This window comes from Crinia signifera, chromosome 8 (genome assembly GCF_055691185.1).
Source record: "Crinia signifera chromosome 8, ASM5569118v1, whole genome shotgun sequence".
Classification (NCBI taxonomy): Eukaryota; Metazoa; Chordata; class Amphibia; order Anura; family Myobatrachidae; genus Crinia; species Crinia signifera.
Genome location: NC_139224.1, coordinates 37,694,634 through 37,708,277, shown reverse-complemented (window position 1 = coordinate 37,708,277; position 13,644 = coordinate 37,694,634). Strand labels below are relative to the sequence as shown.

Genomic DNA, 13,644 nt, shown 5'->3' with positions numbered 1-13,644 from the left:
ATACGGGGAGGCGGTAGTGTGTGTCATAGCAGCATATGGGACATTGTTATATGACTGCAGTGTGAATTTTTTGCAGTGATGTATTATTGTGTGATGTGGGTCACAGGCTGCAGCTTTCTAGTCTACTAGAGTGTGACTGGCATGCCTTGCTGGGGCTTGTAGTCCCATGCCAGCTGGGAGCCACAGGAAAGGAGTCTTGGCCACGCCCCCTTTTCCAGTGGTTCACGCCCCCTTTCCAAATGTGTACCGAATTCTTCCCCTCAAATGTTGGAGGGTATGCCTTCTCCCCACATATTGGCTGATACCCAGGGACAAATTTACTAAGATTGGAGTTCTATTGAAGATGCGATGTAGCTCATAGAAACCAATCACATTCTATTGTCTTCCATAAGAGGCTAAATAAATAAGAAGAATTTGATTGGTTGCTTTGGGCAACATCCCATCTTCAATAGAACTCCTCTTTTAGTAAATGTACTCCCAGTCCCCACTATCTCTCTCTCTTGGAGATAAACTTGTATTCAAACAGTTCCTTGACTTCAGTGGGCGTGGCCTGTGCACAGGAGGCGGAGGGAATGGGCGTGGTCAGTTAGAGAACGAAATGCGCTAATAATTCTTGTTCTACCTATCAACGGGCGGGGCGTTGCTTTCCTGGATTTTCTCTCAGTTGGCAGTGGGCGGGGCTAGTGACGGGGCGGTGAGTGAGCCATCCAGCAGCGGCTGGGGGAGAGGTCCCGGGCTGGGGGTGCTGTAACAGGGTAACGCTTCAGTCGTGGTGTCCCGAACCTCCCCGTTCCTCAGTAATGTTTATTAATGGACGCGTCTGCTCCCTCCCACCGCCATGCGCGAGTCTGAGCTTCTGCTGCTGGGACGGTGAAGCTCGGGAGTGACTGTGTCCCGGCCGGGAGTCTCCGCTCCGGTCCCCGCTTTCCAGCCGGCGCTGCACGGGATCATAGGCGCTGACTGTTCCGAACACTTCTCGCCGAGACTGCGGAGCTGCGGTTGAGGTACATGTCAGTGACAGCGGGAAGCCCCTGTGTAGCTCCCAGCTGCTCGTACTTCTGCTGCTGGAGAGTTCAGACTGCTGTTCCTGGGAAGTTACTGTGTTGGGGCACAGACAGGGACCAGTGTTGTGCTGGGGGCACAGGGAGCAGCGGTGGTGTAATGTTGTGTGGTTTTGAGTCTGGAGTGTGCAGCAGTGCGGTGTTGGGGGCACAGGGTGCAGTAGTGTAACGTGGTGTTGGGGGCACAGGGTGCAGCAGAGTAATATGTTGGAGGCATATTGTGAGTTAGGAGGACACAAGGTGCAGCAGTGTGGTGTAATGTGTGGTTTTGGGTTTGGAGTGTGCAGCAGTGTGGTGTTGGGGGCACAGGGTGCAGTAGTGTAATGTGAAGTTGGGTGGTACAGTGTAATATGTTGGGGTCATGGTGTGGTTTTGTGGAGCACAGGGTGCATAGTGTGGATTTGGGGGTGCAGTACTGTAATGTGGGGTTGGAAACACAGGGTAAAGCAGTGTAATGTGTTGGGGCATGGTGTAGATTTGTGGGGCACAGGGTGCAGCAGTGTAATGTGGTGTAGGGGGTGCAGCATTGCAGTGTGGCGTTGGAGAAATGGGGTGCTGCAGTGTGAAGTGATGTTGAGTGCAGCAGTGGGTACTTATATGTTAGTTGGGCGCCCACTAAGCTATTTGCTTAGTTTTCCGCGTCCCCTTGCGGGGCTCGCTACTCTTCGGTCTTGCTGGCTCGCTGCGCTCGCCACACTATATAAAATCAATTCCATGCCGACATGGATAGTGGGGGTATGAGCGTACTAACTAAAGTGGGTGCCCAACTAACATATAAGTACCCAGCAGTGTAATAAGGTGTGCATTATTGGGATGTACAGTAATAAGCATTGTAGTGTCATGGGTGGCAGCAATGTGGTTTTGTGGTACAGAGAACAGTGTAGTATTGGGGCACATGAAGTAGTGTAGAGTTGTGTTGCCGAGAACAGGTGTTGGGGCACTGGTTCAGAGTGATGTTTCTGGGAACTGTATGATGTTGTGATCATGAAGTGCGGTGCACTGTTGGGGATGTGGTGAGTAGTGTGGCATTGGTGCACATGAAGCAGTGTGGAGTGGTGGCTCGGGGTGTAGTGGACAAATTGACATGTAGAGTTGTGTCATGGGGTGCTGCGCTGGTGATGTGGGGTGTAGTGGACATATTGGTATGTGAGGCAGAGTGGATTGTGGCTTAGGGTGCAGTATGGTGCACTGCACTGGAGTAGTGGGCACAGGGGCACATGAAGCAATGTGAAGTTTTTGCTCAGGGAGCAGCATGTTGGCATGGAAACTAGTGGGCACATGAAGGCAGTGTGAAGTTGTGGCTTAGGGAGCAGCATGTTGGCATGGGGTGCTGCACTATTGGTGTGGAGAGTAGTTGGCACAGGGGCACATGAAGCACTGTGAAGTTGTGGCTCAGGGAGCAGCATGTTGGCATGGGAAGTAGTGGGCACAGGGGCACATGAAGCAGTGTGAAGTTGTGGGTCAGAGCAGTATGGTGCTATTAGATGCAGTACTGCCTGTTTACATGAGGTGGAGTGGGCATAGTTTGTTTCTCACGGTCGGATTATTTTATACATTAAATTAGCAGTAAAAACACAAGAAAACCTGGTCCTGCTCTTCCATCTGTACTGGGTTTTTTTTCCCCCTCTCTGTGAAAGTTGCACAACTCCAGAGAATTTGCAGCGTCCAAATGTTATTTTTCAAGCATAAGCGTTTGTGTGCCAAGATCTAACCCAGTGTATAAACATGTTTAAATCTTCTCGGAGGAAGAAGAAGAGTCAGTGCCTTCTTCTAACAGAAAATGAACTTGCTCCTAAAGGGGCATAATAGTTTATTAACCCCCCACCCTTGCCAATATGTCAACTGGCAACCTGTATAGGATGACTGGTGCCCTCTTTATCGATTGCCAACATGCACTGCCCTGCTATTTAACCCCTGCCCTGCCAGTTAAGCTGATGTCACTCACAGCCGAATATTCATTTCTCTTTGCCAAGCTGCCTGTTTTTCTGGCTAGCATTGGTACTTCCTGGATTTCATTTGCATACGCTTCTCCCCCTCCTCCCTCTATGCACGTTCTGCTTCAGAACTTGTTGGGATTTTAGCTATAAACAAGCCGCAGCTGGGGCACAATTTAAAATGGATTTTTTTTGTTTTCCTTCTGAAATATTTCGTGCAAACTCTAGATCTGTGATGGGCAACTTGGCATACTTTGGGGGGCCGGGATGAGTATCCCCCTTACCATCAAAATGCTGCACATGACTATTTGTTTCAGTATATTAAATGAATGCATTTCTAAAATAACATCTGTAAGCCTATTCAACAAGTGCTACAATCTACAGAAAACAAATGAGAACAAAGCAAGATGGAGCCTCTTGGGGTATGTGGCATGGGGTCGATAACTGAAAGACGACGTGGCTAAAGTCAACTCATAAAAGATGGCGACATGGCTAAGTTCAACAGGATTGTAAGGTTGACACCGTCGAAGTGTACCACGTCCACTTATGTCGACCTTTTGACTGTTGACTTATTGCTTTTGTCGACCTTCCAACCCTGTTGAGCCAATGAATGTTGACCTAGTGACCATATCTTACCTGTTGCCCACCACTGCGGTAAATGGTCATTTTATGTCCATGTTAACAGATTATCACAATTTCCCAGTAGAAGAAAGGAATCCGATGTTAACGTATTGGTTATAAATACAAACGGGTTCGGTATTATGTTGATGTGAAAATATTTCCATCCTCACAGTAATGACATCATGTTGTGTATGTATTGGGTAGAAAGAAAAGTACTCTCCTTTTGTTGGGGCACTCTTGTTTAAGAAAAAAAAACGTATTTTACTTTTAATTGTATCAATAGAATCAGCATACAATAAAGGTGTCCAATATATACCCTGATGTGTCCAAAAATGGCTCTTGCTAGGCAGAAAAAAGTGGGGAGTGATTCCCAGAAAAATGGATAAGTCTAAAATATAACTTTTATTAAAGCTTGTTAAAAATGATATATATATCTATCTCTAAGACAAACAGTCTTCTAATTTTTTTAACAAGCTTTAATAAAAGTAAAATTTTAGATTTATCCATTATTCGTGGGAATCACTCCCCACTTTTTCCTGCCTAGCAAGAGCCAATTTTAGGACACATCGTGGTATATATTGGACACCTTTTATTGTATGCTGATACGATTAAAAGAAAAATATTTTTTTTCCCCTAAAACAAGAGTTCCCCCCAAAAAAGAGAGTACTTTTCTTTCTACCCAAAACATATATTTTTGACTCTCTGGGGTGCACCTCCACAACCTGTGACCTAGTGTAAGGCAAAATAGCATTACCTATGAAATCCTTTTTAGTGAACTTAATAAATAGTTTCTTAATATTTACATTTATCTACCACACTTGTGCACTGGTCTCCCCCGTCCCCCTATCCCTCTACCATCATGGTGTGTATATCAGGGGGATGCAGTGTAAATCCCGGTGTTCATATTGACTGTCAACCGAACAACTGGAAACAGCTGCATGTTAGGGACTGATATGAGTGAAGGATCAATAAGTGTATACTTACCTGGATCTGCCTCTTGGTAGGTGTGAAGGCGGATACACTGACCTATCTGTGAGGTGTGGACCGAGTCTTAAGCTGGATAAACCTTAGCCGATGTATGCCCAGTGTGACAGCGCTGCCGACGGGACCCGGCATGCACATTTGTAAAACCTTGCAGTGACTTTGTGTGACCAAGATGCATTGTGCAGTAGTGATGTCTTTGGTCAGCCCTGCATACAGTGCCCATGGAGGATGGCACTGACAATGTGCAAGAGTCTGAGTCTTCGGTGACCTAGCATTTACACACTAGACAATGTGCCACTTATAGCGTCAAGTTTTTACCCAGCATTAGTCCTTAGGTAATGTGATCATGTCCGTGTTGTAGTTTATGATGTCAACATTTTAACCCTTTGAGTGCCAATGCTGCTGTGAGAGATGGGCCACATATCTGCTAAGAATGCCAGGGGAGGAATATTAATCATTTTAGTTATTAATTTATTTACAGTTTCTTATATAGCGCACACATATTCCGCAGCGCTTTACAGAGTATAGTTGAACACTCACATCAGTCCCTGCCCCAGTGAAGCTTAATCTATATTCCCTACCACATGTACACGCATACACAGACATTATAGGGTTAGTTTGTTGGGAGCCAATTAGCCTACCAGTATATTTTTGGATTGTGGGAGGAAACCGGAGTACCCGGAGTAAACCCACGCAAGTACGGGGAGAATATACAAACTCTGCACAGTTAGCGCCATGGTGGGAATCTGCCGGCAAGTGATCTGAAGTCAATTATTTGAAGTTTTGTTAAACATCGCACCCAAAAAAGAACAGTTGCTGTCAGCGACGCTGGCATTTTCAGCGGATACTTTGCACATCTCACAGCAAAGTTGGCACGCAAAGGGTTAAACGTATTGACATCCTCAGCTTGCTGCTTTGGACATAGCAATGTTGTAGAGAGATGCCTGTATGACGTCACCTAAGTCCATAACATGTATGTGTTCTGAAGTATTAAATCTTCAGTATGTGCTCAGAGTGCGTACAGTTCTGTTTGGCACTTCACTATGTACAGATTTGCTATGTATATAATGCATCCTGGAAACCATTGTTTGGTGGCCCTTTAAAGTTTAAACCACATCATGTGCTGTTCTAGTGTATACTAGTGATGCAGTGTCACCTTATTGAATTTGATAAAGATTAGAACTGTCAAACATTGTGTTAAACAAATATAAGAATCCTTTTTTTTTTTTTTTTAAGGGAAATGTCAGTTTCTTCTGGCTAGATGATGATGATAAATATCAGGGTATACAGTAGCGGTGCGGTTAGCGACTTTTTGCAGTAACAGGATCTTTTGCTGTGCTTAGACAGCTTGTGTGGCACAAGCAAGTTGGTGTTCTTTACGGGGGAGGGGTAGGTAATAAAATGCTGTGCAGAACTGACGCAATCCTGAGAGAGTGCAGTGGGATTTTTTTAAACCTTTTTGTCTCGCTGGTATGTTCATTTTGGATGTTTTGTGACCTATTTTTATTGTTTACACATTATTTTATGTTTATGGGAAAGTACATTATGGAATTCAGTTATACAGATCCTGCTGGACACTTGTACTGTATAAGGGCATACATGTTTTGTTTTTGCTAATGATGTAATGCCTTTCAGCTATACTATACTAATGGCAATATAACCTCACCCCCTTATCCAACTGTGCCTAGGCAGTGTCGGGATTGTTTCATTTTATTCACATTCTCTGACTACCACATTTATACCCCTTTCACACCACAAATAACCCGGGTCGATCCCCAGTTGTTGCCAGGGCGGTATGTGGTGTGAAAGGGCCATTTTGAATATCCCGGTTTCAGCAATCCAACCTGGGAGAATAGGAGTGTTTATTCCCGGATTGCCGGGCACTGTGAATGATGAGCGACCGAGTCCCGTTCACTTCTATGGAGGAGGAAGCAGGGTCACCTCATTGCTGCCTCCTTCTTTGCCTGATGTGCCGCCACTCTGTCGATCTCCCAAGGTGATGTCGGCGACCTGGCAATAAGCTAAACACCGGGTCAGTACAGATGGTGTAATGGTTAGCATTACTGCCTCGCAGCACTGAGGTCATGGGTTCAATTCCCACCATGGCCCTAACTGTGCGGAGTTTGTATATTCTCTCTGTGCTTGCGTGGGTTTCCTCTGGGTACTTCGGTTTCCTCCCACAATCCAAAATACTGGTAGGCTAATTGGCTCCCTGAAAATTAACCCTATAATGTTCGTGTGGTAGGGAATATAGAGTGTAAGCTCCACTGGGTCAGGGACTGATGTGAATGTTCAAATATTCTCTGTAGAGTGCTGCAGAATATGTGTGCGCTATATAAGAAAATGTTAATAAATAAAATAAATGCCTGGTTGCTCCTGGGACTGACTAGGGTTACCACCTCATCCCTTTTAATTCCGGACACATATTAATTACACAGGTTCTGTGGCTGTTTAAAAAAAACAGGTGAAATGGAGTCTTGAAGTCAGCCAGCTACAGAACCTGTGTAATTAATGTGTCCGGAATTAAAGGGATGAGGTGGTAACCCTAGGACTGACCCAGATCTAAATCCCAGGTGCGACCTGTCATTTGCGATGTTAAAGGGGTATTGTACGTCATTAATCTGTGCCTAATGTATATTTTGAATTGGCTTTTTGTATCTTGGCTGATGCTGTTTTCTCACTGCTGAAACGGGTCATTACCCCTTTTTTTTTAAATGGGTTTTTAAACGGCAAGAGCCATAAAGACCCTTTCCCACTGCAGCTTTTTAAATGGTAAATTACCGTTTAAAAGCCGTTTTTGGCACATTCACACTGCCGTTTAACCCATAAAAAAATATGAGGTGGGGGGGATTAAAAAAAAAACAGCGTGGGGTCCTACCCACAGCTGTAACCAGCACCAGGCTGAAAGAGCCGGGGCCGGTAATTAAAAACAGGGGTTCCCCGATTTTTTTTTTTTTTTTAATAACAACCAGCCCCAGGGGGGGGGGGGTCTTGTCCCTGGTGGCCCTGTGCGGTGGCCACCGGGCTGATCATTGTGTAAAAAAATAGATGAAAAACCTATTGTTTTAAAATGTGGAACTAGGAGTCCCAGCAAGCCTCCCCCGCAAGCTGGGACTTGGAGAACCACAAGTCCCAGCCTGCGGGGCATTAAAGGGCCCGCTGGGTCTTGTAGTTCCACAGTAAAAAAAATAGATAAATAAATACACACTGACACATTAGAAAAATAAAAGTTTAATGCATACATTACACAAACACACTGATACTTACCTATCTTGATCTCGTAGGTAGGTCCCAGGGTCCGGTCCGGTGGCTTGGTTCCGGGGCTCCAGGGCTGAAGAGTCCGGGGTCCTGGATCCGTAGTAATCCAAAGGGGTACCTGGGGAAGCACCCCGGCATCTGCTGTTGAAGTAGCGCTGCTCCCGGCTGCAGTGGTACCCGCTCCGCCTCCGCTGTACAATAGAGACGCAGAGATCCTTCTTCCTCGGCGTCTCTAGTCAGAATGATTTCTGGCCAATCAGGAGCCGAGAAACCAAGGCCCCGGAACCAAGCCACCGGACCGGACCCTGGGACCTACCTACGGGATCAAGATAGATAAGTATCAGTGTGCTTGTGTAATGTATGTATTAAACTTTTATTTTTCTAATGTGTCAGTGTGTATTTATTTATCTATTTTTGTTTTTACTGTGGAACTACAAGACCCAGCGGGCCCTTTAATGCCCTGCAGGCTGGGACTTGTGGTTCTCCAAGTCCCAGCTTGCGGGGGAGGCTTGCTGGGACTCCTAGTTCCACAGTTTAAAACAATAGGTTTTTCATCTATTTTTTTTACACAATGATCAGCCCGGTGGCCACCGCACAGGGCCACCGGGGACCGCACCAGGCTTCAGCCTGATCAGATAAGTCCTGGAGGGGGGGACTCCTTTATTGGGGGGGGTCCCCAGGGCCCCTGGCCAGGCTGACTGGTCGGTAGGGATGAATGCTTTGGCTGGGGGGACTTGTATAAAAAGTCTCCCCCCGGCTGTGGCGTTACCCTGCTGGCTGGTTGTGCCTGGGGCTGGTTCTTAAAATACGGGGGACCCCTACTCATTTTATCCCCCGTATTTTGGGAACCGGCCCTTGAGCCTGGGGCTGGTTTTAAAAAATCAGCGAAGCCCTATTTGTCGGGTTTCCTGATTGATTTATTTTATTTTTTTACTAAATACTGTTTCACAGGCATTCCCACTGCCTCAAAACGGTATTTAACCATGTAGGACTCTGCTTTTAAAACGGGTTGAAATACCGGTTATCTTTAACCGGTATTTCAACTCTGGCACTTTCCCACTGCAGCCTTAAACGGTAAATTGCACTGAAAAATCTGCAATTTACCGTTTTAGACCTGCAGTGGGAAAGGGGCATGAGTTTACTGTATATATTGTTGTATCCAAGGCAACAAAAATAAACTAATCTGCTTGGACAAACACCACTTTGGGAAAGAGGACTTCCCCCTCTTAGATGTAAATGTTTCCACTTAACACACAGTTGACGTCATACATTGTTATATAGGGAGACCTCTTCCAGTGTAAATGTTGCACAGAATGGGGCACTGTGGGTTTTAGCTATTGACTGGTGCGTTAGAGACACTAGGCAACCAGTAGCTGGTCCAGCTGGTGATCCATTACAATTCCTAACGTGTTCCACTGGCAGCTGCATGATGTTTATGTGTTCTGTTTTTTTCTTCTTGTTTGCATGGGAAAACTACACGTATGTTACAAAATGTTCTTTCCTATAGGAGTATCTTTTGCTAAAGTATACATTTCCTCCAAACTCTTTAAGCATTACATCCTGTTTCTTTTGTACCTTAACAACTGCTAGTTTCCTTGGCCTGATTGTGCCCTGAAATGTTAGGTCAGTGGAATGCTGTAATATTATTTGGTCATCTCAGGATAGTCCTGATATGTTAGGTATTGATGATGATGGCAGAAATGATTGTAAGCTCTGTGGGCTATGTAGCTGTTTGGAGATCTAACTTCTACTGCTTTCACATTGCAAAATGCAGGGTCGCACCGGGACTTTGAAACTGTTCAGTCCCGGCATGACGCTGCATTTTGGGATGTTCACATTATTGCCGGTTCGCTGACGTCTTCTGGAGGCGAGTCAGAGTCGGCGCCTCATCGGTGCCGGGGTAGGAGGCAGTGCTTAGAGCTGGCGCTGCTCCAAACGCTGCCTCCTCCATAGTGTGAATGGGACACTGTTTGCTTTACACGCCAACTAACCGGTAGGAACTCTCTTTTTAACCGGTTCTTATTGCTGTGTTGCTACGTGTTTGTGGGACCTGATAACCCCTTTCACATCGCACTAATCACTGGGTCAAGCCAGCAAGAATCCGGCTTGTACCCGGTAATTAGTTGCGATGTGAAAGGGGTATTACATTTGTTGTGTGTTTTTGTTTACAGTGAAACCTCTTTAAAAAAAAAAAAACAAAAAAAAAACATTAAATTAAAAAATGTAAAAATGCTAAAAAGAACTTTTTTTTTTTTTTTTTTTAACACTTTTGCTATAGATGTTTCTGCGGGAGTAATAGGTTACCTCCTACGTGTGTTGAATGAATGTAGTATCTCTGTATTTATAAATACACCCATACATTGTACAAACTGAGAAATACTTGAATTGCTCCAACGGGTGCAATTTTGTGACCACCAGCGTGCAAAACACTTGGTTCCCACCAATATAGGTGAGAAGCCGGGCTAGTCTTTTATTATATAGGGTTGAGCCTGCTTTTGCAGACAGGGGTGCTATGCCTGAACATGTACCTAGTACACAGCTTGTCTCATGTGGTTGTGCACCAGACAGGAATGTGAAATGATCCAAAAATGTAGCGTTTCTGTTGTAATTTTTCTCTTACCTGGTTTATGCGATTCACCAGCAGATTGTTTGATGTGTGCTACAGGTGTGTTGTACGGATCTTATTTGCTACTCCTAGAGGTATTTCTTTAGACAGTTTAATGACAAAATGCACAGATAACCGCGATAATAAAGTGGTTTATAATCTGACAACCAATCATAATCTTTAGCCAAGAAAATTAGGTTGTTTGATGTCGTCATATTGTTTGCACAGTGTATCAGCTGTCGCTTGCAAAAAGGGGTAGCTTTAAATATATACTTGCGTGATCGTGTTCTACATATAGTATGTCACACTGAGGAACAGTCACGCGACTGCTGAGTAATCTAAAGTTGGGATACATCTAAAACCGTAGTGTCAAACTCCATGGCCCTCCAGCTGTTGTGGAACTACACGTTCCAGCATGCCCTGCCACAGTTTTATCAATCGATTATAAAAAAATCTGTGGCAGGGCATGCTGGGACGTGTAGTTCCACAACAGCTGGAGGGCCGTGAGTTTGACACCATTGATCTTAAAAGTGGCGAACTTTATTTTCTTTTACTTTCAGTAATTGTACGAGAATGGTGCAATAATCTTTTACTGTTCCTGGGAGCTTTTGTGTCGTTGGTGATGATTGCTGTGTGATGGATGGTAACTGATTAAAACCATCTTCGTGTTAATTCTAGCACTCGCCATCTTTGAAAATCCATGCAGTTCCTCTTCCCTGCCTGGGGTGTCGCTGTCTGCTGTAGTGCTTCTAGTGTGGTCTGTATATTAGCACTGATATGCAAACCACACCTGTGCTAGAAACACCACAGCAGACAGCGACACCCCAGGCAGGGAAGAGGAACTGCATGGGTTTTCAAAGATGGCAAGTGCTAGAATGAACACTACGTCTATAATATCAGCTGAGTTCTAGATTGTGGCGCTACTTAACACAAGCTCTTATTACTAGTTTCTGCTTTGCCTGGTGTGATATGGGGCATATCTCCAGAGCCCAGCGATCAAGAAAACGCTGTACCACCAAGGTCTCTTCTCCCCCACCCCCCTCGCAATCCTTTTCCATCGAGGGGTTTTCCACCATGTGTGCAGCACCGAGTAAGTCTACATTTACTCGGCAATGCAATGGCCGTCAAAGAAGGAAGATGCTGACGTCCGTAGCCCTCAGTTCCAACGGCCGGGAAATGCCTGCATTTTTTGTGGCACTGCCAGAAGACGCCGGCATTCTGCCCACAAACAGCCGCACTGTCTATCACCTTGCGAATGGCCATCACTGGCTTGGTTCGAAGAGGTAGTCAGTGGGGTACTCAGTGGACATGCAATCACTCAGGCTGCAAATTCTCCCGCCCAGTAAAACTGGTCTGAATCGGACCCATGGTGAGAACAAATGTTATTGCAAACTGACACTTTTGTCCTTGCTGTCGTGTGTGTGTGTGTGTGTGTGTTTGTTGGTTGCTTAAGACTAAATTAAATCATCACTGTTTCTCTCCTGAAGCACCCCTGCTTTGGCATGTGCCATTTTGCTGAATAAATTGTGGCTTGTTACATGTCACACTGTCACATTGAAGACTCCGCCTGACTCTGAGTATACCCTTCTGCTGCTACATTGTGTGGATTTCATAGCAGGACAAGCCAGATGTGGAGATTTCCATTTCTTAGGAGTAATAACAGCTGATTAAAACTCTTGCACTTTCCATAGGACACGTGCTTTGGATACTGTCCTAAGTAAACATTATGTGAGCTTGGCCTCATCGTCCAGAGACTCCATAGGATGCACATTTGACATTTGCGTAACTGTTAGTTGAGGATTTCTAATCTATTGCTAAGAAAGAAGCTGTAATCCCGCTATCTGTGTTTAACAGACCTTTACAGCATCGACCCCCCCACATGCCTGTACTATGCACAAGTCTATTCTGTGTCCAGGAGACAGATTAGAGCAGTGGTGTCAAACTCATGGCCCTCCAGCTCTTATGGAACTACACGTCCCAGCATTCCCGTGCTACAGATTTTATAGAATGGATTGCTAAAACTGTGGCAGGGCATGCTGGGACGTGTAGTTCCATAACAGCTCGAGTGCCATGAATTTGGCACCACTGGATTAGCGCATAAAACAGCTCAGTGCCTATTCCTGTTTATGGGCTTAGAACTGATAGTAGGGTCAGCAATTGTTTCATTAAATTTGGATATTCCAGACTCCACTCCTCCATAATGACCATTATTCTGTTCTTTCATGCACACAAGTTATTAAAAAGCATTGTATAACATTACCTTCAGGCAGTGTACATAAAGCTTAAGTGCATTTTGACATTAGACTTTGGCCCAACCCCGATATCTCATTATTGTATGCACATATTCCAGAATCTGGAAAAATCCAAAATAATTCTTGTCCCAAGTCTTTCAGATGTGAAGCTGTGGTGCTCTGGTTTTCACCGAAAGACAGGGGATCGCTGTACTTGAGATCATAGTATTATTAACGGCATATGTTTCCTGAATGGTTCTACATATATATTGGCTTAATTACACCTTTTTGATATATGGGAAATAAAGCTGCACATCCATTTGGCTTGCATCTGATCACAGGCTCGGTAAATCTCATAAGTCAAATAACCAATGTGTATACCCGTGGTACAGGTTGAACAGCACTGCCGAATGATCCGCAACACTAATCCCCCCCCCCCCCCCCCCTGCAAAGTGACCCTCGCACCCCAACAACCTCCCACTGCCCCTCTAAGCCCTGTCGCTGCCCTTCTAAGCCATCCCATAGACCCTGCTAACATCCTCCTGGATCCAAACTTCCCCCTTGGTACCTGATGTGTGAAAATGCATTGTTGAAGTCCCAATATTTATGGTCCTGAGAATTTTCTATCATTACAACTATTGAATGACTGGTTTTAATGAGAATTAGCTGTTCTAGTGTTTGAAGAGATTTAAGTATTCCTCTTGCTTTTCCAGTGCTCATAGACATTGCCCAATCTTCTACAGGAGAAATTTTACACGTGTGTAGAGTGCACGGAGGGTGTGAAGCACCATACACACTAGACCAGTGGTTCTCGACCTCGGTCCTCAGGGACCCCCAACAGTGCAGGTTTTCCAGGTCCCCTCACAGATACACAGGTGCACAAATTACTCACTGGCACATTTTAAAAGATCACAATTGGAGCTAATTATTTCACCTGTAAGTCTGTGTGG

The 13,644-nt window shown here is 45.1% G+C and overlaps 1 protein-coding gene across 4 annotated transcripts in view; it reads left to right on the top strand.

Moving 5' to 3' along the window:
- Positions 1 to 702: 702 nt before the first annotated feature.
- Positions 703 to 13,644, top strand: part of RAF1 (Raf-1 proto-oncogene, serine/threonine kinase) — a 75,927-nt gene continuing 62,985 nt past the window's right edge. For 2 of the 4 annotated variants that reach the window (XM_083156173.1, XM_083156172.1), the window contains exon 1: positions 703 to 1,004. The gene's annotated coding sequence lies outside the window, so the exon portion shown is untranslated. The remainder of the gene's footprint in view (positions 1,005 to 13,644) is intronic. The other 2 variants (XM_083156171.1, XM_083156170.1) reach the window with 1 other exon arrangement.